At 43.5% G+C, this 26,875-nt stretch overlaps 1 protein-coding gene and 1 pseudogene across 5 annotated transcripts in view; both read left to right on the top strand.

Annotated features, from left to right (window-relative positions):
* Frmpd3 (FERM and PDZ domain containing 3) overlaps positions 1-26,875 on the top strand; it is a 144,827-nt gene that overhangs the window by 36,435 nt on the left and 81,517 nt on the right. Inside the window, exon 1 of one of the 5 annotated variants that reach the window (XM_070039961.1) lies at positions 21,296-21,356. The exons of the other annotated variants lie outside the window; for them this stretch is intronic. The gene's annotated coding sequence lies outside the window, so the exon portion shown is untranslated. Of the gene's footprint in view, positions 1-21,295; positions 21,357-26,875 lie in introns of those variants that run through there. 5 annotated transcript variants of the gene reach the window in all.
* Positions 1,939-2,175, top strand: LOC138839427 (MICOS complex subunit MIC10 pseudogene; annotated as a pseudogene).

Below are 26,875 nucleotides of genomic sequence, written 5' to 3'. Positions count from 1 at the left end.
AAATCCAGATGAATCCTGGACAGGCACTCATGTTTTGGAGGAGTCCAGTGACTATCTCTGCTGGAGTTCCTGGTGATTGTTTTTGCCAATGCATCCTCTAGCAATACAGTTAACTTCCTGGTCTGTGAATGTATCCTAAATGATACAGTTAGCTAATTAGGAAGGCAAAAGTGCTGGTTGTGCTAGGATGTGAGGTTTATAAAGGAGAGAAAACCATGGATTCTGATTGGTTTTGGTTAGAAATTGCTTCTTGATTATTTTAAAGTCTTTTGGAAAGAACCATATACCCTAAAAGAAAGTTCCAAGTTAGTCACTCTGGTGGGCCAAGCCAACTAAGAAATTTGGTAAGGGGAGAGGAATGAGTTGGAGCTGGAGTGCAGAGATGAGCCACTTGGACCTGGAGCTTGGGTTCCTGGGCCACAGAAGCAGTTCTTCAGGAAACTGGGTTAGGACTCAGTGGGTCTTTGGCAGGAGGCAGGGGAGATAAGGGTAGGATAGGCACTGCAGGAAGTTGTCAGTCAAGATTTCCTTTGGGGAGTTGGGGATGATGGGGGGGGGGTGTTGAAGCAGAAGAGAGTTCTTCCAATAAGCCTGAACTACTGAGAAGAATCTCGGAACAAACCAAATATTTTAGTTATATTCAGATGCAGAGACTATTTAAGCTTTTTGTATTGTGCTAGAAAATATGCAGATTTCTGCCTCAATTTAACTGGCTTACTAGGTTTTCAAAAGCACCTTTGTTACATGTTCAGTTAAAAAAAGTATCTGTAAAATTCTGAAAGGATTCATCAAATTAACAGGTTTCATTCTGATATAGCTTCTAGTATACTCAATTCAAGCTCCTGCCTGTGAGTAAGTTATCCTGGGAAATGGGGTTTGGGTCCACTCTATCCCTGTGCTAACCACTAAGATCTGACATGATCCCCCTGATACACCCCCCACCATTGGCAAAGACATAGGGAAGAGAGAACTGTTCCTCCTTGCTTGCTTCTATCTTGCTGAATATTTTCCCACTGATGAGCACTCATTTGTCACATTTAGCTTCAGGAGGTGAATCAGGATGATCCATCCCTCAAGCTCGGGCCTATAAAACCAGGGAATTGGCACCTGCAGCCTGCCATTCTCTGCCTTTGCCTTCTCTGGCTGCAGCAAAACTGCTGCTAAAATGCTGACTCCTGCCTTGGCCATGACGGAGTGAGCTTTTAACTGGTAGCTTGGCCTGTGAAGTTTATTTTATTCAGAGCTGCATAAAATACTGGAGGAGTAAAGAGCTTGGAAGTAAAGAGCTTAGAGGAAACTGGAAGAATAGAGGAAGGCATTACAGTTGTATAAAAAAAAAAGGCCAGATCTTCCCTGGATGCCAGTGAGTATAGAATGGACCTCAATGTTCTAGATAATTCAGACATGGATCTGCAGTAATCTGCAGTATCTATCCACATGGCATCTATTCATGTGGTATGCTTTGATGACTTTCCAAGTTCCTTCTGACCACAAAATATTCTCTCCACAGTTTGCCATGGTCTCTGAAAATTATTGCCATGAGTCAAGGTATTGTCCTTAAGGTCTTTCTTTGTTAAAAATGTGCATTTTTAGCCAGGCGCCAGTGGCTCATGCCTGTAATCCTAGCTACTTAGGAGGCTGAGATATGAGGATCACGGTTCAAAGCCAGCCTGGGCAGGAAAGTCTGTGAGACTCTTATCTCCAATAAACCACTAGAAAACCAGAAGTGGTGCTGTGGCTCAAGTGGTAGAGTGCTCGCCTTGAGCTGAAGAGCTGAGGGACAGCGCCCAAGCCCAGAGCTCAAGCCCCACAACTGACCAAAAAAAAATGTACATTTCTGTTTGGTTCACTAGCTTTTACTTGTGAAGAGTAGTCTCAAAAGTAGGTTCACAGGTGGGGGCCCACCGTAAGGAAAAGCTGGAGCTGCAGGTGGGGAACATGTCGGAGTCTGACCTTGGCAAGAAGTGGGACTGGTGCATGGCAGATACAGTCATGAAGATAAGTACTGGTTTTGGACTAGGAGTTGTTTTCTCACTTACCTTCTTTAAAAGAAGAACATGGCCGTTAGCCTTTGGTTCTGGCATGGGACTGAGGATGGCCTACTCCAACTGTCAGTATGATTTCCAGTCTCCATATCTTCTCCTTGGAAAATATGTAAAAGAGCAGGAGCAGTGACTATATGGAGCCTAGAATACCCCCTTGGGAGGAAGAGAATCGAGTTTATTCCTCAGGAATACTGAAGTGCCCCGGAGCGAGCTGACATCCCTCTGTCACTATGCTGTAGGCCATGCTTTAACTCCAGCACACCATTTGTATATTTGAAACCAAGTCTGTTTCTCATTTTGTATTTTCTCTCTGGAAATTCTAAGGAGGTGGTCTTCAGAGAAATAAATTAAGCAAAAATGGAAAGAAAAAAAAAGTAGGTTCACAAAGAAATAAGATCCAGGAAATGGCACTGTGGCTCAAGTGGTAGAATACTAGACTTGATTACAGAGAGCCTTAGGGACAGTGCTCAAACCCAGAGTTCAAGCTGAACAACCAAGAGAAAGAAAGAAAGAAAGAAAGAAAGAAAGAAAGAAAGAAAGAAAGAAAGAAAGAAAGAAAGAAAGAAAGAAAGAAAGAAAGAAAGAAAAAGAAAGAAAGAGGATTCAACAATGGAAGAGGGAAAGGAGATGTTTTCCACAAGCTCCCTCCCTAGGTAGGGAAAACTGGACAGCCTAGAGAGAACTCAGAGATGAATGACATCAGTTATTGTTATGTCCACAGGGTCTCCCCTGCCTTTCAGTTCTCCAGAACTCATGATCTCTACATGGCCAGGAAGACTTCAACTCTAACCTCAGGCAACTGAAAGAGTTTTGTGATGGATTGCCCACTTTGGCTGCCTGTCATGGGCACTTGCAAAGCTTTGAGAGCATGTTGGTATCAGATACCACCCAACAAATTACATCAGTGTCTGAGGGAAGGCCTTGGGAACATCACTAAGTTTTAGAAGTTTTCCCTAAATGACTCTTAAGATGCAGCCACAGTTAAGAAGTGTAGGTTTCACTGCATGTTTCATAGGTTTGTTACATATTTTCATATCAATCAAAATGTAGAACTTCACTTTCCTCCCTAACCTCACCTAGATAACAATTTACCCAGAGACTTAGTGTGGGGAAACAGAAGGATTCACCTCACAGTAGCACAAATAACTGAATTAATGTGAGAAATCCCAGATCCAAGAGAACTCTTGGTTATTTTCTTAGTCAGACTCCAGTCCCTGATTCTGTTCTTCCCCTTTCTCTTCTGCCTGTGCTTTCTTCTCTGCTCCTTCTGCAACTCCCATGCATCATTCAGCCTTAAACAGAGGACTAAGCTCTTGCCTCCTTTGCTTTGTCTTCTGCCTTGCCCATGCAGTCAAGGCAAGCAGCTTAAGAAAATCTCCTAAAGCCAGCCTAGTTTCCTCCTTAAGTATTCTGGTGCCAGCTGGTAAGATGATTGAAATTTCACCCCAGATCCACAAGGTTTTGAGGAGGACCCTGAATGGCCTCATCATTCTAACTCTATTGGCTCTGAGAACCATCACAGACTCATGCTCTGCTATTTCCATCCAAAGAAGCTGGGCCCACATCTTTCAGAGGAGGCCCAAATCTGGCAAAGCATTTGGAGAGTGACTGAATGTGTATTCACTGGAGGGACTCTTGTGTACTTGTGGGTGTCTAGCCCTTATGGCTAATATTCAAATTTGGCCCATTCACAGACTGAAAGGACTTCCTAAGTGCAGATGGAAAAAAAATCCTTGATTCATGACCTAAACAACAGACAGAGAGACAATTTCTACAAAAAATACTTTATGGCTGGGCCCCTGTGGCTCACACCTTTAATCCTAGATACATAGAAGGCTGAGATCTGAGGATCATGGTTCAAAGCTGCCTGAGCAGGAAAATACATGAGACTTTTTAATCTCCAATTAACTATCAAGAAGCCAGAAGTGGAGCTGTGATTCAAGTGGTAGAACACTAGCCTTGAGCACAAAAGCTCAGAGATAGCACCCATGCCCTAAGTTCAAGCCCCAGGACCAGCACACACAAAAAAGACTGTGATAAAAGCATGACCTTTCAGTCAGTGGATATTTATTGTACGCTATCACATTTCAGTCTCTGGGCTACAGCCTTTAGATTTGAAGAGGACTCAAACCTGCATGCCTGGACCTAACAGCCTGGTTCGTTTTATTCATTTCTTTCTAGGACATACCTTTTTAAAGCTAAAAGGTACTAAGGATAAATAAAACACCTTAAACCATATATCAAGAAGTTCTGTACACTAAAAATTCTCCTCAGCAGACAAGCCCATTCTGCATATGGGCTTTAACCTATTCTTCTCATGTGTGTGAAATGCTTGTATGTGGAAAGGCACATATTACATGTAAGCCTTTCGTAGGCCTGTCTGTAATCCACAGTTTGACCTGTGAGGGCACCTTTACCCCCAGGCTTCCCTTCCCAGAGCTCCCTCCAATTCTCTGCTGGCTCACTAGCTAATTACTTAACAGCTGTCAATGCTTCCAGCAGGACAGGTGATGGGCTTCCTATGTCACACATCATCCCATTTCATTCTCACCACAGTAAGGATGCATTTCACAGTTGGGAAAACTGGTTATTTATTATTAGGTACCAGGGTCAGGATTCAGACCTAGGAATATATGAGCCTAGTAACTTTCAAAGCACACTACTTCCTCACATACTACCAACTTACTGATGCCAATCTCCCAAGTTTTATCCTCATTAATAACAGCAACCTTACTGCTGTCAGTGTGGTCATGTTCATATCATCATGTGAGCTCTCATTTGTCAACCCTTTTCTTTTCCCTAGGCACTGTTCTAAAACAACTGAACAAACAATAATAATAATAATAATAATAATAATAATAATAATAATAATATAGTGCTTCATAGTTACTTAGATCTTATTATCTATTGCATACTGTACTAAATCTTTTAGGACAGTGAGAAATCATTTCTCATATGGCTAAGAGATAGATACTCTTCTTAGCTCCATTCTGTTGGTTTACTTAGTTAAGGTGGTACTTGGAACTCACTATGTAGTCTAGCCTCAAACTTATGATTCTTATGACTCAGCCTCACAAGTGCTGGAATTGCAACCATGTACCACCAGGTTCTGCCCTACTCAGCCAATTTGAGAAGAAAAAACACTTGAAGTTTAGACAGGCTAATTTATTTTTTAAAAAAATTTTTAGACAGGTTAATTTATTTACGCTGTGGCCTCATAGCCATTGAATAATAGAGCTGGGATGTGATCTCTGTTTGACTCCAGAACCTTACATCCTGTATCACTCTACCTTTCATATAGTTCTGTCTGCACAGATTTTCATTTCTTCCTTTTTATACTTTTAGGAGCATTGTCTACCCCTAGTACTGAGACCCATCGCCAGAGAAAAACAGAAGCATAGGCTGTGCCACCATGGGCATGAGTAGATGGCCTCCTGATAAATCCTTCTTTCCATCTGGTAACCAGTGCTGTAAGCATATGACATCTTCTCAGAGAGGGATTCTGGGTCAAATAATTTGTATAATAGAACTTGGAGAAAATACAGTGGCAGAGGCCTGGTAAACAAGACTTGTGTTTTCTTATTCTGCATTCAGGAGAATAGAACTCTGCAAGTATATATCCTTTTCATTACACCCCCCCCCCAAGACACCCTGCCCACTAGTGTCTCTTAACAATGCCACCTCCTTCTCCTTGCTCTAACTGAGTCTCTTACCTTCTGTCTATGTTCAGTGTTATTTGCGCACCATCCCATTTCATTCCTCTTTCAAAATAATCATCCTTTCCTTGCTTCAAACCTCTTCATTTTATCCCTGTTGTTGTTTCAGCTCAAGCCACATTAAGGTTGTAAAGAACTTTGGAAAGTAGTGAGCATGGCAGGATGGAAAATAGAGTTTTATGATATTTTGCTGTCATCTAACTTTGAAAAGCAAAGGTAATTCACAACTCTGACATACCATTGTCTCTGCAGAGCTATTCACTAGCTGTGAATACAGTCTGTGGCTGTGACCCAAAATGTACATTTCTCAGATGATGTAAAGTCACTCTGGGTGGAGTATTATTAGCTTGACTAGCATTTCCCAAATTGGCTTCTGTGGTATCCCTAGTGGGAAGGCTTAATAGGTACCATGAGGAGAAAAAGGTTTTTGGGTACAAATGACTTGGAGAAATACTGGGTTGGATAAGCTAAGTTCTACTACAAGATTTTGCAGAGCTTTTAATATACTAATGAGCATCACGAATCTCCAAAAGGACATTTAGAGCATTGCCATCCAAAGTGCAACCTGAGGATTGGCTCCATAGGCATCACTTGGGAGCTTGTTAGACGTGCAGGATCTCAAACCTTCACCCCAGACTTTCCTAGTCAGGAGGGGCATTGTAACAAGATCGTCGGTGCATTTGTGTGCACATTAAATCCTGAAAAGTATTGATTTAGGTGAATGATATTTATCAAATTATATCATCCATGGAACCCCTTTATGCAGCCTTTTTATGAGACTACATAGACATCCTCTGGAACATACTTTGGAGAAATACTAAGGCTAGAAAGTCCCTCATTAAAAAAATGTTTATTTTTCAGAAACTTGAGAGAATCCTTTGGAAATTGGAAGACTGGTTATACATTAGTCCAAAGTCCTTTTATATCAGTGTCAAGTCTTCTGAATCTGTGTCACCAGAAAGTCTCTGCATACCCCCTGCTCCCAATTAACTCATTTCCTGGGGCATTTTAAACAGTGCCTCAGCTGGGCTCCTTGGTCTGGTCTCAGGCCCAGATCAACCTGCTTGTTTCTTAACTCCAGCAGCTCCTCCTGAGTACTAGGTCCAGGACTCCAGCACCCAAAGAATTTTCCATGATCTCCTGCTGTCAAATATTATCAATGCAATTTTATAGAAGCCAGGCAACTTTTTAGTCCGGTGTGTTCTATGCAGTTAAGCTGTCATTGTTTTTCTTTTAGGCCTTTAAGCTATTGTGCCAAACATCAAAATAACTGTAGCTATTTTGTATTCAGGTCTTGCAACTCATTTGGGGGCATTGTTAATATTTTATAAGAAAATTCTCATTTTTTCCATTCACATTTGTGATTTTCAAGTGTATTGCTGCATTGCATTCATAAACATGATTTTTATTAAGTCTTGTGGCACTGTTTTTCCCTCTCAGAGAAACATATCTTCAATATTATGTAAAAAGTTAAAGGAAAAAGAGGCTTTGGTATGTAAAATGTAGATTTATAAGAAACTTGTCCAGGATTCAACTATTCTTTGCAGTGAGGTGCTGCCATGCTGAAACTCTGATTCAGAGCAGGCAAAGCTCTCAGCTGGGTTTTGGGGAGGTTGTCATCAAGTTCTGTGGCTATTTCCTGTGGTTGGCCAGAACTGTTTGTTCACAGGCCAGGTGAGATGTGTAAGCACAATAGTACCTCAAAGGAAGACCAACTACACTATTAGATCTCTATGGCTACAGGGCCTGCCAACCCCAGGGGCTGCCTGTTGTGGTTTGAAGCAGTGCTTTCCATCTCTTCCACACATTTCCATCAAAGCAGAAGCAACTGAATAAAAGAAGAGAAGACATGGAAAAACTTCCTTACACTGGATCAGGACTTCCAAGTTTTTATTTAAATTTCTCATCCACTCAATGATGCTAGAAAGGCCCCAATTCAGTTTTTAATTAAATGCAGAATCAATGGGAACAGATAACCACTGATAGCAATGGTTTGTAAATATCAACTATCAGTGTCTATTTGTAAGGTTAAACATTTAGTATACTCCCCGCAATAGTGAGTCCACTTGATTTTTTTCTCTTTTTCTACTGGCAATGCATAGTTGGTATATTAATAACTTTTTTTTTGCTGGGCATGAAGGTACATACCTATAATCCTGGTTAAGTGGGAGATGGAGATGAGAGAATCAAGGTTCAAGGCCAACCCAGGCAAATATGTTAGCAAGATCCTAACTCAAAAAACAAGCTGGAAAAGGTGGTAATTCCAGCTACACAGGAGGTAGAAATAGGAAAACTGCAGTCCTGGGCCAGCCATAGATCAAAGACATAAGACTCTACCTGCAAAATAAACTAAAGCAAAAATGTCTGAGGATGTGGCCCAAGTAGTATGATACTTGCCTAACAAGTACAAGGGCCTGAGTTCAAGTCCCAGTACTGAAAAAAAATTCCTTGCAAGAAATCCACAGGCCTTTCCACAGACCAAAGTACAGTTTGTTCTTTGAATTTATACCTGGATGTGAATGAATGATAGCAGCTACCATTTCTTGGCCATTTACTATAAATGCTTAGCATTTTATATGTACTGTCTCATTTAACACTCACGTTGACTTATTATGCTTATTTACCACTAAAGAAGTTGAAGCCCGAAGTAGCTGACTTTACACAAAGAAAATCACAAAGTCACACAGCTAGAAAGAGGCAGAATGTAGAGGCAGGCTCTAATATGTAGAACATACTCTTTCTAGTACTCAGTCCAGGATGTACTATTTATTCCTTGGGCATGTGGGGCTGGCTTTGAGGGCAGAGAATACTGAAGAGGATCTGAATTCTGAGGGGGCAAATGAGCTGAGGAGACAGAAGAAAGAACTAGGATTGGCAGACACATGGGTTGTACATTGTCTTTATAGTTGTGCCTAAGACTAGTGCAAATCTTACTAGCAAGTCTCCAAGTGGCCCATATGGAGATTTAATAATAGAGCCTGCTTTTGAATCTATCTCCACACAATCATTCACATGCGTTGTCACAAACACTGCCAGCAATGCCAGCCTACTTCACAGTACCTGGTTACCCCCTCACTCTACCCTGGTCCTTTGCACATGCTGTTCCTTGTTCCTCCATAGCTCAACTGCCCCCTTCCTGTAACCACTTTGCTCCTTGTCACTTTCTCACTAGCACCTGACAACCTGACAACCTTATTTAAGATTGCAACCACTCATCCCCAAGCCTGTGTTCCTTTTTTCTTGTTATATTTTTCCCCAAAGCAACTCTTTTCCTTTTCTCTTGCTTTATTCTTCTCCAAAGTAATTCTTTTCTAAACTATCACCCAATTTACCTATTAGTTTGGTTGTTGTCTCTATTGTCTCAGTAGACTGCAAGCTCCTTAGGAACATGGATTTTTCTTCGTTGTATTCACTGCATTGTTCCTGGCATCTAGGAACCTCATTTGGCATGTTGGAGGATCCCAGTATATACTGTGCCATGAGAGACTGAAACTAAAGGGAGCTTTAGATACAGCTCCCTACCCTGCCACACACATATAGGGCCTTAGGAGGGAAAGAGGGTGCAATGTACAAGTTCATGGATGAGAAGACACTTAGTAGAAGTACTCTTTGCACAAAATGCCCATTATTTCTAATCTGACAGAAGCCAAGGATAAGATGCCTCTTGATAACAATTTTATTCTTAGTATCCATTGATGGAAAAATACATAAAATAGCAATGAATTAATTAACCTGAATGTAAATTGGTTGATTGATTTATAGACAGTCTCACTAAGTTCAGGCTAGCCTTAAACTCACAATCCTTCTGCCTCAGCTTCTTGAGTGCTGGGAATCCAGGCATATAACACCATACCTGACCATATTTTTAAATGAGTGTGAATTTTGTTAATTATTATCTCTGCCTAACATTTGGAAAACAGTGATACCTACATTTGTAAAATTTGTACCTTCAATAAACCAGCAAAAAGTTAGAAGTGGAGGTGTGGCTTAAATGGAAGTGTACCAGCCTTGAGTGAGAAAGCTAAAGAATAGCACCCAGACAGTGAGTTCATACCCCAGTAGCAACATACACACACACACACACACACACACACACACACACACACACACACACACACACACACACAGATGGGGAGAGGGAGAGAGAGGGAAACAGAAAGAAAGAAAGAAAGAAAGAAAGAAAGAAAGAAAGAAAGAAAGAAAGAAAGAAAGAAAGAAAGAAAGAAAGAATAAAAAGACAAGGCTTAAATTCCTACTCTCTGGCATCTGTCACTCAAGTTGGCATTGCTTCTTATTACTTATACAATACCTCTTATTACCTTGAATATGTTGTTTTAACTCCTACCTCAGAGTTACTGTGACTAATCAATGAGATACTGCATGTAAAGCTCAGGTAAAGTGACTGGCATGTAGTAAATGTTCCCCAATAAAATTAGCATTATCATTGTTGTCATTGTCATCAGTTATTATTTGAATCCCCAGGCAATGCTCTCAGGTGAATGGATTTGCCTTCCTCTTATAGTACCTAGGGTCCTGCACCTACAGTTCTGTGAGCCAGTACAGCAGATGCTAAGTGATGAGCTGTGCCCTGGAGAACAGGGACATGGGCCTAATGAGAAGGGTCGTAGGCAGCATGTTATGATGGTGGCTGAGCATACCCATCTGGAGAAGACAGTAGCTTCAGGTAAGGTCTTCCATGCCTTTAAAATCCTGACTTAGCTAAAGCTTGCTCACAAAAGCACATAAAGATAGCTATTACTGAATGCTATTGGTATAAGTGGTGAGTGTTTTATCTTCTCATAGTATTAGCTCTTCAAACATGGTGAGGCGTCTCTGATCATCACCCTGTCTGGCCTTATAGTCCAAAAAGAAGTCAGTGAGTTCCAGGTGGAAGATTAGTAGTGAAAGGTTGGATCTGGGTTATCTAAACAGCTTCTTCCCCTCATCCCCCCATGAAAACTCAAGGAAGCTGTTCTGCAGGGCTGTAGTGCAAGGAGCCATCACCTGAGACCCTGGGGAACACTGAGCTGGGCCACCACCGTGGGCAGCCAGTGGGCTAGGATACACTCTTCTCTGCTTCCCTGGGAACTCACTGAGTTCTGGTAGTTCAAGAGATCAAACAAGACAGAGGTCAAGGATATAGCTTAGAATGGAGTTGGGGTGAGGGAGGAGTGGCCACCCCCTGAGGCTCAACATTATTAGACAGGAACTAGTCCACCCGTGGAGAGCGCGCACAAGCTGTGCTCATGGGCTGATTGATTTGATGAGGGAATTAAGTACATTCTGTGATTTTTTTTTGCTAAAAATGGACAATATAGCCAATTAAACCTCACCTTCCCAGAGATGAAATTGGGAACCCCAGCTTTGAGGTCTATTTTAGGAAGCTGCTCTTTCTGGAAAAACAACAAAAACTTTAGTGACACTTAGCTACTGCGTCTTAACCTTCAGATGGGAAGCCCAAACTCCTTCTCAAGTCAGGAAGTTGTGTTATCAAAACAAGGACCCCAACAACCCTGTCAGTCTTGTGCACATGAGCTAGGTCCCTCCTCATTTCTCCAGAAGACATGAATCCATTCTCCTCACCATTCAGAGGAGCACTTACAATTGTTCAGTCCCTTATCAGGCCTGATGGCAAGTTCTGCTCAGAGGCTTTCATTTGCATAGATGAATGCAGACTGACATCTGTCTGCTCAGTACCCCAAGCCAAGGACTTGGAGCTATGACCAGGCCACCTTCTGGGCCAATACCCTGGGTATTAGATTCTAAAATGACAGTGTCAAATTGGGGATAATTTGCATAGGCTTATCAGGTTAATTATTACAATGTCTCCAGGAACTTTAAAATCCTTGGATTCTTATGCAACCAGAATGCTCAAAGTCTGTTGCTATGAAACTTGGAGTGTAAATTACCATGAATACCATTAATCTGTTCACTAGGAGGTTAATTTGCAATTTGTTGGCAAATCACATGTGAGTCTTATAGCAAGAGTGTGGGTGGTATTTTCATGCCAATGTGTGGCCCCGCCTGTTTCTGGCTGTTTCTGGCTGGGAGCAAGCGCGTGCGTGCGCGAGCGTGCATGTGCGTGCACGCATGCGTGCACACACGCACAGAATGACTATTGATACCTTCTGAAACCTTACATTCTCAGTCTTGTCACTGTTCTTCTATCTCACCTGGTTCTTCTGGCACACCATGGATCCCAGGGCATGTGTTCTCAAAGTTGGAGAGTGCTAGGCAGAACACTTCTTGGCCCAGTGCCAACCAGCTGACGAGACACTAGTTCCTCCTGAGACAGGAGCACAAAGGTATCTGCTAATGTCTCTGGATCATCAGGCTTTTCAGAAAGATATAGTCTCATGTTAATGACTTTGAAGTTGTTTTTACATGCAGACAGGCTGCTCCTGGCAAAAGAATGTGGATGTCTAGAGGAAAACAGCATAGGGAAGTTGGTTTGAGATTGGCGATGATGACTGGGATTACACTGGATAGGGATTAGAGCAGGGCTCAGCAGACCCTCATGGCCTCTGTGTCAGTGTTAAGGTGGTAGGGTTGGTGAGACAAACTTTACTTAGGCATGTTAGCATGTTCTACCACAAAAGACTGGCACCTGCAACCATTTGAGGGAAGTCCTGTACTGATGTAGAGGGTGTGACTGAAGGCCCTCTGGAACCCCACTCACCCACAAATAGCTGCTCAGCTCGCATCCCAGTTTTGGAACTTTCCTCTGATGCAGACCTGGAACAATCAAATATGTTTTCTCAGGAAAAAGACCAGGATTTGAAGGAAATGGGTCCTAAAGCACTCATGTTTTGGTGCTCAGGAAATTCTCAGCAGTTTGAGGGTACCCTGAAAAGTTTTCAGTTCTCTCACAGTGGCCAGCTTTTCAAAGGCATAAGGACTTGGTGAAAGTTGGGAATTGCTCCCCCAAAAGTCATACTCCTTGGCCCAAAGGAAAGCCTTAGGTTAGAGTAGTCCTGGGAGTTGTGCAGAGAATTTATGTTAGTTGGGAAAACTTGGCTCAGATGAACACAGGATTAATAGAGCTGCTAGGAACTAGAGAACCCTAGGAAATATGATTGCTAGGGTGATCCCTTAAACACTTCTGTTCATTCAGAACACACTTAAACAGTACCTACTCCTATTAGGGATCTGGAGATCTGGTGAACAAGACAAACATCCTGCCCTGTAGTTTCCAGTAGAGGGTAGGCTTTTAAATTAACACTGCCTAGGGGTAGATGAGAATCAGTGAGAATTTCCCAGACAAAGTCACCTCAGAGGGGTAGAGAAAGGAAAGAAGGATACATTGGAAATGACCAGGTAGACAAGGCTATTCTGTGCATAAAGAAATAGCAAGTGAAGTTCATACCTACAATCCCAGCTACTCGTGGTGATGGTGGTTCAAGGACAGCCAAGACAAAAAGTTAACAAGACTCTCATTCCTACCAATAAAAATGTGGGTGTGGTGGTACATACTTACCATTTCAGCTATGAAAGACGTATAAATAGGATTGTATCCAGATTTCCATTATAAATATGAGACCCCATTCCCAAAATAACTAAAGCTGAAAGGGCTGGGGGCTTAGTTCAAGTGGTAGAGTGTCTGGAAGCTTGAGGCCCTGAGTTCAACCTCTAGTACCACCAAAAAAAGCAAGTAAATGAAAATATGAATGAGAAAGACAAGACTGTTTTCTTTCTGGAGTAGGAAATGCTATTTTTCTTAATATAACATCAGTAAAACCTCTATGATTAGCCATAAAAGGAGACTGCTTCAGCAAGAAGAAGCATCTGAATATTTCTCTTGGCTTATCACAGGGTTGTTTAATGTTCAACTTTATTGTCTAGATTAGCCTAAAACTTCTACGCAAAACTATAGCGTAGGTGATGGGACTTGATATGTAGCTGAGTGCGGGGGGGGGGGGGGGGGGACAGAAAGGAAGGGAGGGAGGAGAAAAGGAGGGAATAGAGTAGGACAAAAGGGAAACTAACATGGAAATTAATGAAAATAGCTAACATTTGTTGAGAGTTTTTCCTGAGCCCAGGTACTGTTCTAAGTATATTTGCATACACATACTCCTTTACTCCTTGTAATCCCATGAAACAGACATGTTAGGGTTCTACTTTAATATCAGTAGTAAAATTGTTATAATCATACCTATTGCTGAGGTCCTCTGGGAACCCAAACTTTCTTCCCAATAAATACCTGGCCTGCCTCTATCTGCCAGAGGCCATTTCTAACCTTGGCCATTTACAAATATGTTCTCTCAAACAGGCCAAGGCAGAAGTTCTTGGCTTTTCCTCTCTACTTGTTAATGAGCAGGCAGAGGGGAAGGGAAGAGAGGGATTATAAGCCCAGATGCCTACAGACCAGACCCAAATGAGTCACTGTACTCATTAGAGGAAGATCAGCTGTATTGCCCAAGAAATGTTCTGTTTTTCTCGTTATTATTCTTTTAATAAACAGCAGCAACCCTGTAGTACAAGTACACTATTAAAAGGCAACTGACATACACTTTGTAATGAGGATACAGAAGGGAGTGATCAGGACTGTGTGGGCCCAGGAAGCCCATCCCATATCAAAAAGGGGGCACTGTTACTTAGCTCTAGCTGATTACTTTTGGGTGGGTCCTTAAAGCGCAGAGTTGACAGGTAGGATTTTGTAAAAGAAGCAGCCAGAAATTTGGATTGCTATGAAAGAATGATATGATATGAAATCTGAGGATGTTTGCATATTAACAATAAAAGTTTATTGAAAACATTATACAAACTAAAATAAGACACTTTTCCTTGCTTAACCTATCTGGGTGGTTTTTTTGGGTAAAGTAATGACCTCTATAGCCTCAGTTTACTGATATGTAAAATAGGAAGAGTAGCAATACTTCAGAAGGCAATTATGAGGACAGAGGTCATGAAACTGGGATGCCAATCACATAGTGAGTGATTAACACATGGTAGATATTAGGACAATTATTATCCCTAGGAGTTTCAGTCCCTTACCTGAGGAACATCTCTTTCCAGTTGAGGAACCAGACAGTCCCTATCCTTCACCTTCAGGTAGACTAATCCAGGCAATCTAGTTCCACCCTATCAAAGAGAAGATACTAAAGATATACCAAGAGAAGTTATCATGGCAAGATGAGTTATCTTGGGAAAAGGAGTATGTTTCTTTATTTGTACACATTCACATACCAAACCCAGTGCTGGACTGACTTACAAAGCCAGTCCAAGGTGCTGAGGAACCCTGCAAAATGGAGGAAACTGAGGCAGAGAAGGTAGGCCACAATTCTTCCTGAGAACTACTAAGCCAAGTCAGTCATTCCGTCAGTCAAATCAGTCTGTCTCTTTCCCTTTCTCTGACCCTCTTCCTCCTTTTCTCTCTCTCCCTTCCTTCTTCACTCTCTTCTTCCCTCCCTCCCACCCTCTCTCCTCCCTCTTTCTTTCAGGATATGGTTCTCATCCCTGACTGCACATTGGAATTTCCTGGGAAGCTTTTTATTTAAAAGAATTGTGCTATGGGGGCTGGGAAGGTGGCTCAGTGGTAGAGCACTTGCCTCGCATGCATGAGGCCGTGGGTTTGATTCCTCAGGACCACATAAGCAAAAAGAAAAAAAGCTGGAAGTGGCGCTGTGGCTCAAGTGGTAGAGCATTAGCCTTGAGCTGAAGAGCTGAGGTATAGCACCTAGGCCCAAAGTTCAGGCCCCATGACAGGACCCCCCCACAAAAAAGAGAATTATACTAGTTCTGGGGCTTAAACTCAGGGCCTGGGCACTGTCCATGAACTGCTTTTGCTCAAGACTAGTGCTCAACCATTGAGCCACAACTCTGCTCCTGCCCCTTTTTTTGTAGTTCATAGGAGGTCAGAGTCTTGGATTTTCCTACCTGGGCTGGCTTCCTACTTCCTTAGATCTCAGCCTCCTAAGTAGCTAGGATTACAGTTGTGAGCCACTAGCACCTAGCTCTGGGGAGCTTTTTCAAAGTACTGTGCAGAAGTCTGTCCCTCAGAGGTTGTATAACTGCTACTATAAGTCAAATTATACATGTGTGTACATATATACATACACATTTCTGAGGAGTAGTACACTCTGAGGTCAGTGGCATAGACATGTGGAGTATTATGGCAGAAAGCTGTGGTACTAGGCTTGCTTGACTATCACACAATAGCTATCAGGCTCACAAACCTTACCTACCCTGATCCTCAGTCTCCCCACATGAATCAATGGTTATCTCACCCACTGTGTTTCCTTAGTGGTGGTGAGAATGTAATGAACTGCTATACCATGTATAATAAAGTGCTTTGCAAAAGCCCAGCCCTCCTCTCCACAAGGGAAGGGCCTGTGATTACAAGGTTAAGCAGGGTGTGGGTGGGGAGACAACAAAGGCAGCAGGAAGCAGCATTACACATTAAGAAAAGGCCATGAACATTAACAAAGTAGCTCACAAATGAGAGCAAATTAATACTCCTCCCAGTGAGAACAGAACATTCACACCACAGAGGCAAAGCACCCATTGGAGCTTCTTTTCCCTACTAAGGAAATAGGGTATCAGAGAAGAAGAAGAGGGTCCAAGGTGGGAGGTTGGATGCTAAGGAAGCTTGATCTAGAAGAGCAGGAGATAAGTCAGCCATGGAGGAGGGAAATGAAGGAGGGAAATAAAGGAGGGAAAAAATGCAGCAGCAAGTGTGCCAGGTGGACCTGGGAAGCAAGAGGGAGAGCCTGACAGCCTCTAGGGGCAACATGAGTGTGTGCATAGGAGAGAGGGGACAGGGTGATTGCTGGAAGAAACATCCCTTTAAATGTGACACATTTGTCTCTAGCAACTGAATCCACACCACAGCACAGAAGGTCACCAGGGCAGTTGCCACTAACTACAAAGCCAGTCTCCTCCCCACACCCTAGCTGCCTTCTTTTGCTTCCTCAGAACCCACTAATGGGGGTTGGTGCCCTCAGTTGAGAGACATCCCTGATAAGTCTTCCTAGAAAAAGGCACTGGGAAGTGGAGGAGTGCTGAACTAGAATGGAATCTTAGGCTAGGGCAATATTAGAAATTTGGGAAAGCCTATATATGGGAAGGGCACTGGCCAATCACAATGGACATCCACTAGAACTGGAAGTGTTGAGAATCCCCTGCTGGGTCAGACTTTAATCCTTTGGTTTGGATTGGAGGGGATGAAGAAGTACCAGGACATTCAAGGGCACTCCAGAGGGATGGGAGAGGTAGCTGCTTGTCTATCATCAAGGTTGAAATGCATGATTTGAGCAAGTGAAATGGTATTTCAGGTATTCCCTGGGGGAAATATCAGCTTTGATCCTGAGGCAGATGGAACATGGAGGGCATAAGGTTTTTTTTTTTTTTTTTTTTTTTTTTTTTTTTTTTTTTTTTTTTTTTCAGGCAGATTGATAGCAATAGAAACCTTATAGGTCCTTGTGGTAAGACCTGATGTGGGACAAGTTCTCCCCTCATGCCCATAGCAAAGGGTGAGTCAGACCGACTGCACCATTGAATAGCAGTGCCAGACCCATGTTCATAGAGCCAACCAATTGTCTAACTCCTCTGCACACACAAGGCCATACCCAATGTCCTGGAATCTAGGCCCAGTCTTGGAGGAACAGCAGTCTGTTTCAAAGAGCTGAGAATCTGAGCTCATTAAAAGGGGAATGAACTCTGGAAATCAATTCACCCAGGGTTCTCTTTTGGCATATGGGGAAACTGAGGCTTAGAAAGAAAGTGTAGAGCAATATTTCTTGTTAGTGCCAGAGCTGGGATGAACAGCAAGCTGTCTCTGCCTCCCAGTCTGGTATATTTTCTATTTCCTTCTTTGTTATTATCCCAAGTCTTCATTATATTTGAGGGAAAAAATGCCAGAATATCCTCAGGGCCAGCCTTACACATAGGTAAACATGATGTGATCAAATGTGTCTCCTCAATTGCCTGTCATTGTGGCTGAGATTTCACCATCAGTGGTTCATTCCTTTGCATTTTGATGCCTTCTGCTCATTTTTTAGGGGGGATATAAATGGGGGATTTATTGACAATCACTGAGAAAAGGAATTTGAGATTAGATCTAAGTTATAGAGTTGGGGAAAGGCAACTGGTCCAGGGAAGAAGAAACGTGCTAAGAAGGATGTGAACTCAGGGCAAGGATCTAAATCCAGTGACGTGGCCTCCTTGGTAGGCAAGGCAGGAATGTTTGATAAACCCACACCCACAGCTTCAGCGAAGCTTGAGCTTGGGAGCTCAGGAAGCATTTCCTCCAGGAAACTGTACTGTGACCCAGGAGGCCCGCATCACTGCTATGTGGCCCACACTGGAAAGAAGGGCGGGAGAGTGAAGGATAACATCAGGCTGTCTGGAGTAGCCACGGGGGCACTTTATTAAGAGGAGCAGTCTGGGAGAGATGGATGTGACAAGGGAATCTATGAAGACATTGAGAGAAGCTGCAGTCACAAGAGGGATGGGCTCTGAAGCTGCCAAGGAAGGCTGAGTATAGAATGTGTCTGCTCTGTGCCTCCTCTAATGACCTGCTAGCTGCAGGTTCCCTGGCCTAAGGCTGGGGTTCTTACTCTTGGTCCCTCTGGCTTCCATTCTAGTTCTAGTACAGATCTGTGCAGTGAAGCACCAGGTTTAGCTGTGGTTGTCCAAGCCTTCTTGGCTCTTCCATCAGCTCTGACATTCTTATATCAAAGGTATTTGGGGTGAAATTCTTGCAGGGGGAAGGAAGGAGGCCAGTGGACTTGTTTTTGCCCAGCACAACCCCATGTTTCCTTAGAGTATGTGTTTTCTTGGGACAGCAGAAGTAGAGAGGAATGCCTCTGGAAATACAGGAACTTGTTTTGAAGCTGTGTTTGCATAACAAGCATAATATAGTCAGTCTTCTGGATCCTTGGGTTTCACGTTCTCAGTTTCAACTAATGGTGGATTGAAATTATATGAAGAAAATTATGTTTGTGCTGAACATGTACCATCTTTATTTCTTGTCATTATTCCCTAAACAGTAGAATATAGCCAATATTTACATAGCTCTTGCATTGTACTAGGTACTTTTAAGTAATTTAGAGATGATTTAAAATACACAGGAGGATGTGCGTAGGTTATATATAAATACTATGTTATTTTATATGAGGAACATGAACATCCTTGGTGTCCATGGGGAGTCCTGGAACCAATGTCCTATGAACACTGAAGGATTTGCACCCAAGCCCAGAGTTCAAGCCCCATGACCGACCAAAAAAAAAAAGGATAACTGTTCTCAAAGATGAGTTGAATGAGTTAAAACCTCTGCAAAGACTTCACTACTTCTATTGTAGATCTAAGCTATTGGAGCAGAACACAGAACCTTCTCCCCAGTTTTCAACAATCCTCTACTGCTCAACATGAACCCCACGCTTCTTGAAAGAGATGTATGGTGACTACCCAAACAATTGTTTGCAATTGTTGGAGTTGGATGGGCTCAGGTGGGAGGAAGAGGTTCTTATTATCAGGAATTTGAGACCTGGAGTTGTCCTGCTGTCCTGCAAGTCCCCAAGAGCCATCTTCCAGCTTAAGGCAAAGTGATCACTAACAAATGTGTCATTGGTAACACTAAGAGAGAAAAATTTCAGAGTAGGGATTCCTGCCCTGAGTACAGGTTCAGTGATTCAGGGAAGATGGAATTAGTGTAATCAATTTGGGAGAGGCAGCCAGGATTTCCTTTAAGCTTTATTTCCTGGAACCCCCACCCCATCCCACCTTAGAGACAAACTAATCCCTGGCATGTGTCTAGTGGCTTTATATTTTTCAAGGCTCCTTCACTTCCATAGTCTCCATCCAGCTTCACAAGCACCCCCATAAAGTAGGATGGGAGGGTGTTATTATCTCTGTTTGGTCACCAACAAAACCAGGGTCCCAAAAGTATACATGACTTACCCAGAGTCATCAGCTATTTAGTCAAAGAGTGAGGACTTCAAATGTGTTTCTTCCGGCCTTGTGATCTTTCAACCTCCCATGTCGACTCCCCCACAGAATTGTGGAAGTGCCCTGCTCCTAGCATAGTGCCTGGCACAAAGTAGATTCCAATAAGTATTTTCTACATGAATGACTAAATGGAGAAGCAGGGGCAAACAAGGCAAGAAAGAATACAAGTTTTGAAATAGGTCTGTTTTACTATGTTGCCCAGGCTGGTCTCAGAATCATGGCCTTAAACAGTTACTTGGCCTCATCCTCTTAAGTAGCTGGGACTGCAACCACACTACCACACTCTGTTCATAGTTGCTTTTAAAACAATCAGAATATTCATCTAATTGTAACCCCTCTGTATGGTATTTTCACAATTAAAAAAATATATATATATATGATCAGAATAGGGCAGGCATGCTGTTATTTCATTATTTTGACCAGGAAGGAAGGTGGAAGAGATCTTTCACCATTTCACACTTGGCATCACCAAAGGCATGAAGATTAGGGCAGCTCATACAGGAAAGCTGTGGGGCTTTATCTCAGTAGAAGGCTGCCCTCCACTTGTTCTGTCCAGAGGCATAGATGTTGTGGGTCATCAGTGCAATAGCAGAAAGAAGTGAGAATTGATCCGTGGGAAGGTCTTCCCCAGGTTGTTTCTGTAAGCCCCTTCACCACACTCCTTCACTGGCTCCCTGAGCTCTGGCTGAGAACACTCCTTGCCATAGCTTTAGGGCCTTAGCACCTCCCTCTCCTTATAGCATAATCCAGACCTCGGAGGCTCTAAATATATGTTCTGGAAGACCATCCAGACCCCAGACTTCTTCCTTTTCCTTTTTCTGTCTTTTATAAGGACATGCATAATAAGTGTCTAATAAGTGTGAGAAGAATGAATGCCTATGGCAAACAGAGGTGGCTGGTCTCTGGGTCTAGGCACTGCAGTCAAGTTTCTGCGTCCCAAGGTCCCACTCCCTTCCCCACAGGCAAAATGATCTGGAGTTCCCACTTGTTCCCAGTCCATTCAGAAAAGTAATGACTGGGGAAGCTAGAGACAAATGTTTTTATATGCTACTTTGTACTGACACAATGGCTTTGAAGCAGGCAGCCACACTTTGAGATCCCAAAGATTTCAAATCTTGGACCCTTCAGTGCCTTGGTAGCTACCGTATCAGGGGCTATTCCCTTTGCCTATGTGAGCCTCTGTTTTGTTTTCTGTACAATGGAACAGATGCTGGAATGAGAAAAATGGACGAAAATTACAATGTCTAGTCCTTACTAAGTGCTCAGCCAGCAGCAGTTGGATTACCAGCACTTGTCTGTCCTCAGCCGGAGGGCTCATTCCAGCAGACACCACCGAATGCCCAGGTGGCCAGATTTCGGACTGGTAAGAGGTAAGCAAAGGGTGTTTACCAGCTGCCTCGCTAGTTTGCAACCTCAGTGGAGGTTCTGGGGCCCAAGCCAGTCGCCTTCTTCTTTAAGATTCTGGTCACAGCAGGGGCTGGGTTTCTAAGGCAGGCGTGATCTTTCTCTTCCTACCAACGCTGCCGCTGCTGCTGCCGACTGCTGTTACAGTCAGCGCTGGCCACTGGCAAGGGGCAGCAAGAGGGAGCCGGCGGCAGGGTTCCTGAGCCGGGTAGCCATCCAGCCCCTGGCCCAAGAGGGCCAGACAGTAAGTATTGTGCTCTGAGCAGCAGGCTTGGGACTTGCCTGGGAAAAAGCTAGAAATCAGGGATCTATACGGTTGTCTGTCGGCAGCAAGTCCTAGGGTTTTCAGCCCTCGATGTGACTTGGGGACGGCGCTGGCAGGGGTTCTTTCCTCCTGGGTCTGTGCGCAGTTGGCACCGGCAGCCTGTGAGCATTGTTGGTGCGTTGAATACTGACAATCCTTCTCCATCCCCCAACCCAGAAGATTGTTCTGGTCACCAGGTAGCCCCTGGGCCGGTTCTGTTGCTGCAGAAGAGGAAATTGCTGGGCGAGGCTGAGATTTGAGGTGCGGATGGAAAAGTGGCCGCTGAGCGGGAAGTTTTCCTACTGGTGGTGGGGGGAAGGGAGGGAAGTGGTTGAGAAAAACCAAGGAAGGCAAGAAGCTGGGGTGCAGCTCTGCCAGGTGCTGGGCACCATCCTCCCCAAGAGCCACCCTCTCAAGCCTCCAGTGCTGGGTCACCTGGACTCTTAGGAAGTGGGCTGGGGGGAGTTTTCTAGCCTTCCCACTTTCCCCCACTGCACCTCCACTTCCTAGACACCCTTGCTGGCCTGCTTTCCCTCTATGCGTCTTTGCCTGCACAGGTGGATAGCAATGATACCCCGTCTTCTCCAAGATTTGCAGGACTACAGCATGACTACCCACCCCATCATAGATGTATTGATTACAGAAAGATTGAAAGTTGAAATGTGCAGGAGTGTAATTGTCACTTTTTTTCTTGAGAGAGGAGATAACAAAGGTGACTTTATCCTAAGTCAGTCCTTTCTTTGAGCACATACAAGTCTCCCTTCTGATCTACCACCCCTAGCCATTAGTGTTTGATGTATTAAAGTTTTTTTTTTTGTTTTTTTTTGTTTTTTTTTTTTGCCGGTCATGGGGCCTGAACTCTGGGTCTGGGCGCTGTCCCTCAGCTCTTCAGCTCAAGACTAGTGCTCTATCACTGGAGCCACAGAGCCACTTCCGGCTTTTTCTGTTTATGTGGTGCTGAGGAATCGAACCCAGGGCCTCATGCTTGCAAGGCATGCACTCTACCGCTGAGCTACCTTCCCAGCCGGTTTTTGTTTTTGTTTTTGTTTTTGGCCTGGTTCTGGGGCTTGAACTCAGGACCTAGGCTCTGTACCTGAGCTTCTTTTGCTCAAGGCTAGTGCCTCTACCACCTGAGCCACAGATCCACTTCTGGCTTTTTCTGAGTTGTTTATTAGAGATGAAAGTCTCACAGACTTTCCTGTCCAGGCTGGCTATGAATGGCAATCCTCAGCCTCCGGAGTAGCTAGGATTACAGGGATGAGCCACCAGCACCTGGAAAAGATCTCTCTTTACCTTGTAGTTAACAATTCATTTCCAGCTCAAGTTCCCCGCCTCCCCACACAAATTATTTTTATAAGAATAACCATAGCTGATATTCATTGAAGGCTCTCTGTGTACCAGGCATGTTCTAAGTGTGTGTGTGTGTGTGTGTGTGTGTGTGTGTGTATGTATATATATATATATATATATAATTTTATATAATTTTTACAACCCTGTGAGGTAGATACTAACAGCATTTCCATCTGGCAGATGAGGACATTTAGATCCACAATGATCGTGGAGATCATGTCCATGGCCTCCAGCTAATGGGATTTCAGCTAGTATTGCTTCAGCCTCCCTCCCCCACTGTTAATTGCTGGAAATAGGACAAGAAGTTGGCCTTAATGAAGTAGTAAAAGGGCAAAGCTTATTTGTTCTGTAGATCTGAAGTCAGGGCCTAGTCCTGTAGAGTTTTCAATCAATTTTCAAAACAACTCCTGTTATATCCTGTGGAGAAAGTCAAACCAAGTGAGCCGTAACAGGCCTGTAGATCGTATTAGTTGGTGCTCAGTAATAATACTTGCTGGTAGCTGTTATTGATTGAGGTCTTGTTTTGTACCAGTATTTTTCATGTTTAATCTTCGTAGGTACTCCTAAGTAGAAACTATCATGAGTTTGTTATGTAAATGAGGCAACTGAGACTTAAATAACTTGCCACAAAGTTGGGATTCCAGACCAGTTCCAGGAACTCCACAGCCTGGCTTGAAAGAACTCTTGAGGAGCTTTGTGCACAAGGCACAGATTTGTCTTCAGAACAGACTCCCAACTGCTTAGAGCTCTTTACTATCTTCCATTCCCCAGCCCCCTATCACACAAGAACAGAATTGTACAAGTCGATGGAGAATGGGCTTCATGGATTTGGTTTTTTTGTACTAAGTGCTATGCCTGCAACATCAATGAGCTGTTCTGCTTTGTAAGTTTTATTAATTAGACAAGTGTCTGGTCTGCTGGCTTTGAGTTGTTAATCCAATATTATGGCTCTGAGTACCTCTGTTATGATTTATTTTCTAGAAAGTTTTTATAACCTTATTTGCAAGGCTGGTACCTCCTAGTGAGGGAGAGGGGATTGTTTTGTTTTGTTTTTTGTTTTTTTTTTGGTATTTTTTTTGTGGTTGTGGGGCTGGAACTTTGGGCTCTTTAGTTCAAGGGTAGCGCTCTACCACTTGAGCCACAGCACCACTTCTGGTTTTCTAGTGGTTAATTGGATATAAGAGTCTCATAGACTTTCCTGCCTGGGCTGGCTTTGAACCTTGATCTTCAGATCTCAGCCTCCTGAGTAGCTAGGATTGCAGGTATGAGCCACCAGCCCATACTTGAGTAATATTATTGCTGTGACCCCTGCTCCTCCCTGAGCATGGTCCCTGTGAACTGAATCCTGTATGTGACCAAGTCCCTTAGGGTGATCCCTATGACATACCTGGTGCTGCAATTGCGTTATTTTGAATTTCTTACCCTTGCCCTTGCCCTATTCATAGAGATTGCTTCATGAAGACTCTTCAGTATGGACATCACAGGGTATGTGGTCACCATTAGTATGGGCTGGATCTCAGTGAATCAGCTGGTCTATCCTTCCTGCTCCTTATGTGATGGGGATGTCCCTGAACAGCTTTGGGGTGGTGTATAAGACATGTGACTATCAATCCCAGTGCTGGGCTGTGCCCCTCATTATCTACATGGTCTCTTCAGAGTTCACTATATCATTTCATAAGGCCACACAAAAGGAGTCAGTGGGGAATAGAGCTCAAATTAAAGTCTTGCCTGAATTTATTCTGTGATTTCTTCTAACTGCAATGACTTGGCTACCAAGAGGTTTCCCTCTTTACCAAGTCTTCCTGTTCATTTGTTCCCACATCTGACATTCTTTTTTTGGAATGTCCTTCTCACCTTCACTACTTGTCTGGAGTTAGGGTGAGGGGGTGGGGAAATCTGCTGGGAGCCATAGTGAGGTAGAGGCAAACCTTCCTCTGTGCTTCCATAGCATCTTTTGCTACCCCCTATAGAAGAGATGACACATGGCTCTGTGTTTGTTTCCACACGTACCCCTGCCCCCACCATAGATTACAACTTTCCTGCAGGGACAGTCTAGGCACATAGTAGATGTTGAGTAGATTTTTGATACAGATATTAGTTAAATGAATTAGTGCTATCTAAAAGCTAGGAGAGGGAGTCCCTGACTCACTGTAAGGGACTCTGCCATCCTTCTTGTAAGAGGGAAGGGGGTAGAGTTTGCATTATTCCACTGTAGATTTTATTCTTTTCTTTTTGCCAGTCCTGGGGCTTGGACTCAGGGCCTATGCATTGTCTCTGAGCTTCTTTTGCTCAAGGCTAGCACTCTACCACTTGAGCCACAGCATCACTTCTGGCTTTTTCTGTTTATGTGGTACTGAAGAATCAAATCCAGGGCTTCATGCATGCTAGGCAAGCATTTTACCACTAAGCCACATTCCCAGACCTACTGTGGATTTTAATAACAGAAAATAGACAGTATTGCCAAAACCTAAATGCTTGTCAAAGAGCTTCTTGCTTAATAGAATGTTTCTGGGTAATTAAGGGTTAGCATGCCTTCAAAAATAAAATCATGTTTTCCTTACCCTTTTGAGTTTTTTTTCTAAAATGCCTGGGTTTTCTTTTCTACCTTAGTGAGTTGAGTCTGGGATCCATCATTGAGTGTCTGTGGCTGAGTAGAGAGACTGGGGGTTCTCAGGATTCTTTAGGATTCTCTTTGCCCCACGCCTTTTTATAGAATGGGATGCAATCTCCTACTACCATACCCAACCTCTATGTGTCCTTGCTCCAGGCAGAGGCAAACCTATGGGTCCTGTGAGGCTGGTCGTTTCATTGTCATCTCCAGGAAACAGATGAGTGTTACCAACCAACAACACCGGGAAAGTATATGTTACTGTGCTACCTCAAATTTTGTGGGTGTCCTTGCCCTTGTCCTTTTTTCTTATGTGAAGGGTTCACCAATCTCACTACTCCTTTACTGACCCCAGTTTAGGAAAGACCTTATACTTTCTTTGTCTCAGCAGGAAGATACATTTCGGCAGAATAAAAGGTGTCTCATTGTCCTGAGCCGGCAGTTGGCATCTCTGAACTCCTCCAAGTCTTTGTTCACATACTCTCCTTTGTCTATTGGCTTCTTGACCTAATTTCTGCCTTGTTCTTGGGCTGTACTGATTGGACAGATTAGAAATTGTGCACAGGAAGGAGCTGAGGCTGCTCCCTCACAGGAGGTCAGCCTGGCACCTGCTGGCCATAAGGCTTGGGCTGAAGATGCCACCTCCATCATCACAGGCATCTAGGCAAGGCATCGAGATAAATGTGCCCTTTTCTGTCCCTTTCTGATTAGACTGGCTAGCATCTCTCCTCACAAAGTTCCTCAAGAAGCACTTGGAAGAGGGCTTTGTGCCCTAGCACTGGTAGAGATGAGAGACAGTGAGGGAAAGGCCTATTATCTGCCTACCCTGGCTCAGCTACAGCTTCTTGCTTCCCAGCTAAGCTTTACCTTCCTTAAGCTGTTGTCTTTATGCCTCTTACTATATATTTCCTATTCCCTTTGGTCTCTGGGTCTGTTCTCAGTGTCCTTGCTCTCTACCAGCCCAAGTCTGGTCCTTCCTGCAGTATCTAGCTGCACTATTCATCTAGAAAGCCCCCCTGTCCCCTATTTCTGGAAATAAGTGGCTGGTGGATGAGGAGCAAGTGAATAACTTTTAAGGTTCCAACCAATTCTTGAGATTCTCTAGAAGTTGACCAGAGCCAGAAGTTGGTGTCATCCAAGAGTAATGGCTAAGGCCATAGATGTCTAGCTATCTTACAAAAAAAGGGGAAAATGATGCAGATAGCTGAATAACCCCTCATTTTTCTTCAAGAGGCTTTGCCTAGAGTCCTGTGCAGCTAGCACCTGCCAAATAACCCCCACAGAGGTGCTATTTGAGCCCTGGGTCTTTAGCTACTGGAGGAAGCTACTTGTTGGGAAATTCCCAAAAGTTCCTGCCCACATCTGCTCCCCCTGTCCACCCTCCAAGTTTTGTTTACAGTTCAATCTTTAGCAGAATAAAGGCTGAGATCCAAGAGCAGAGAACAGGGAGGCCAGGGACCCTCTCTGGAATCGGCATTCTTTTTTTATATGTTTTTTATTA

This window comes from Dipodomys merriami, unplaced genomic scaffold, assembly GCF_024711535.1.
Source record: "Dipodomys merriami isolate MVZ:Mamm:240054 unplaced genomic scaffold, mDipMer1.0.p SCAF_3, whole genome shotgun sequence".
NCBI lineage: Eukaryota > Metazoa > Chordata > Mammalia > Rodentia > Heteromyidae > Dipodomys > Dipodomys merriami.
The sequence above is the reverse complement of the archived record's forward strand: the minus strand, read 5'-3'. Positions and strand labels throughout refer to the sequence as shown.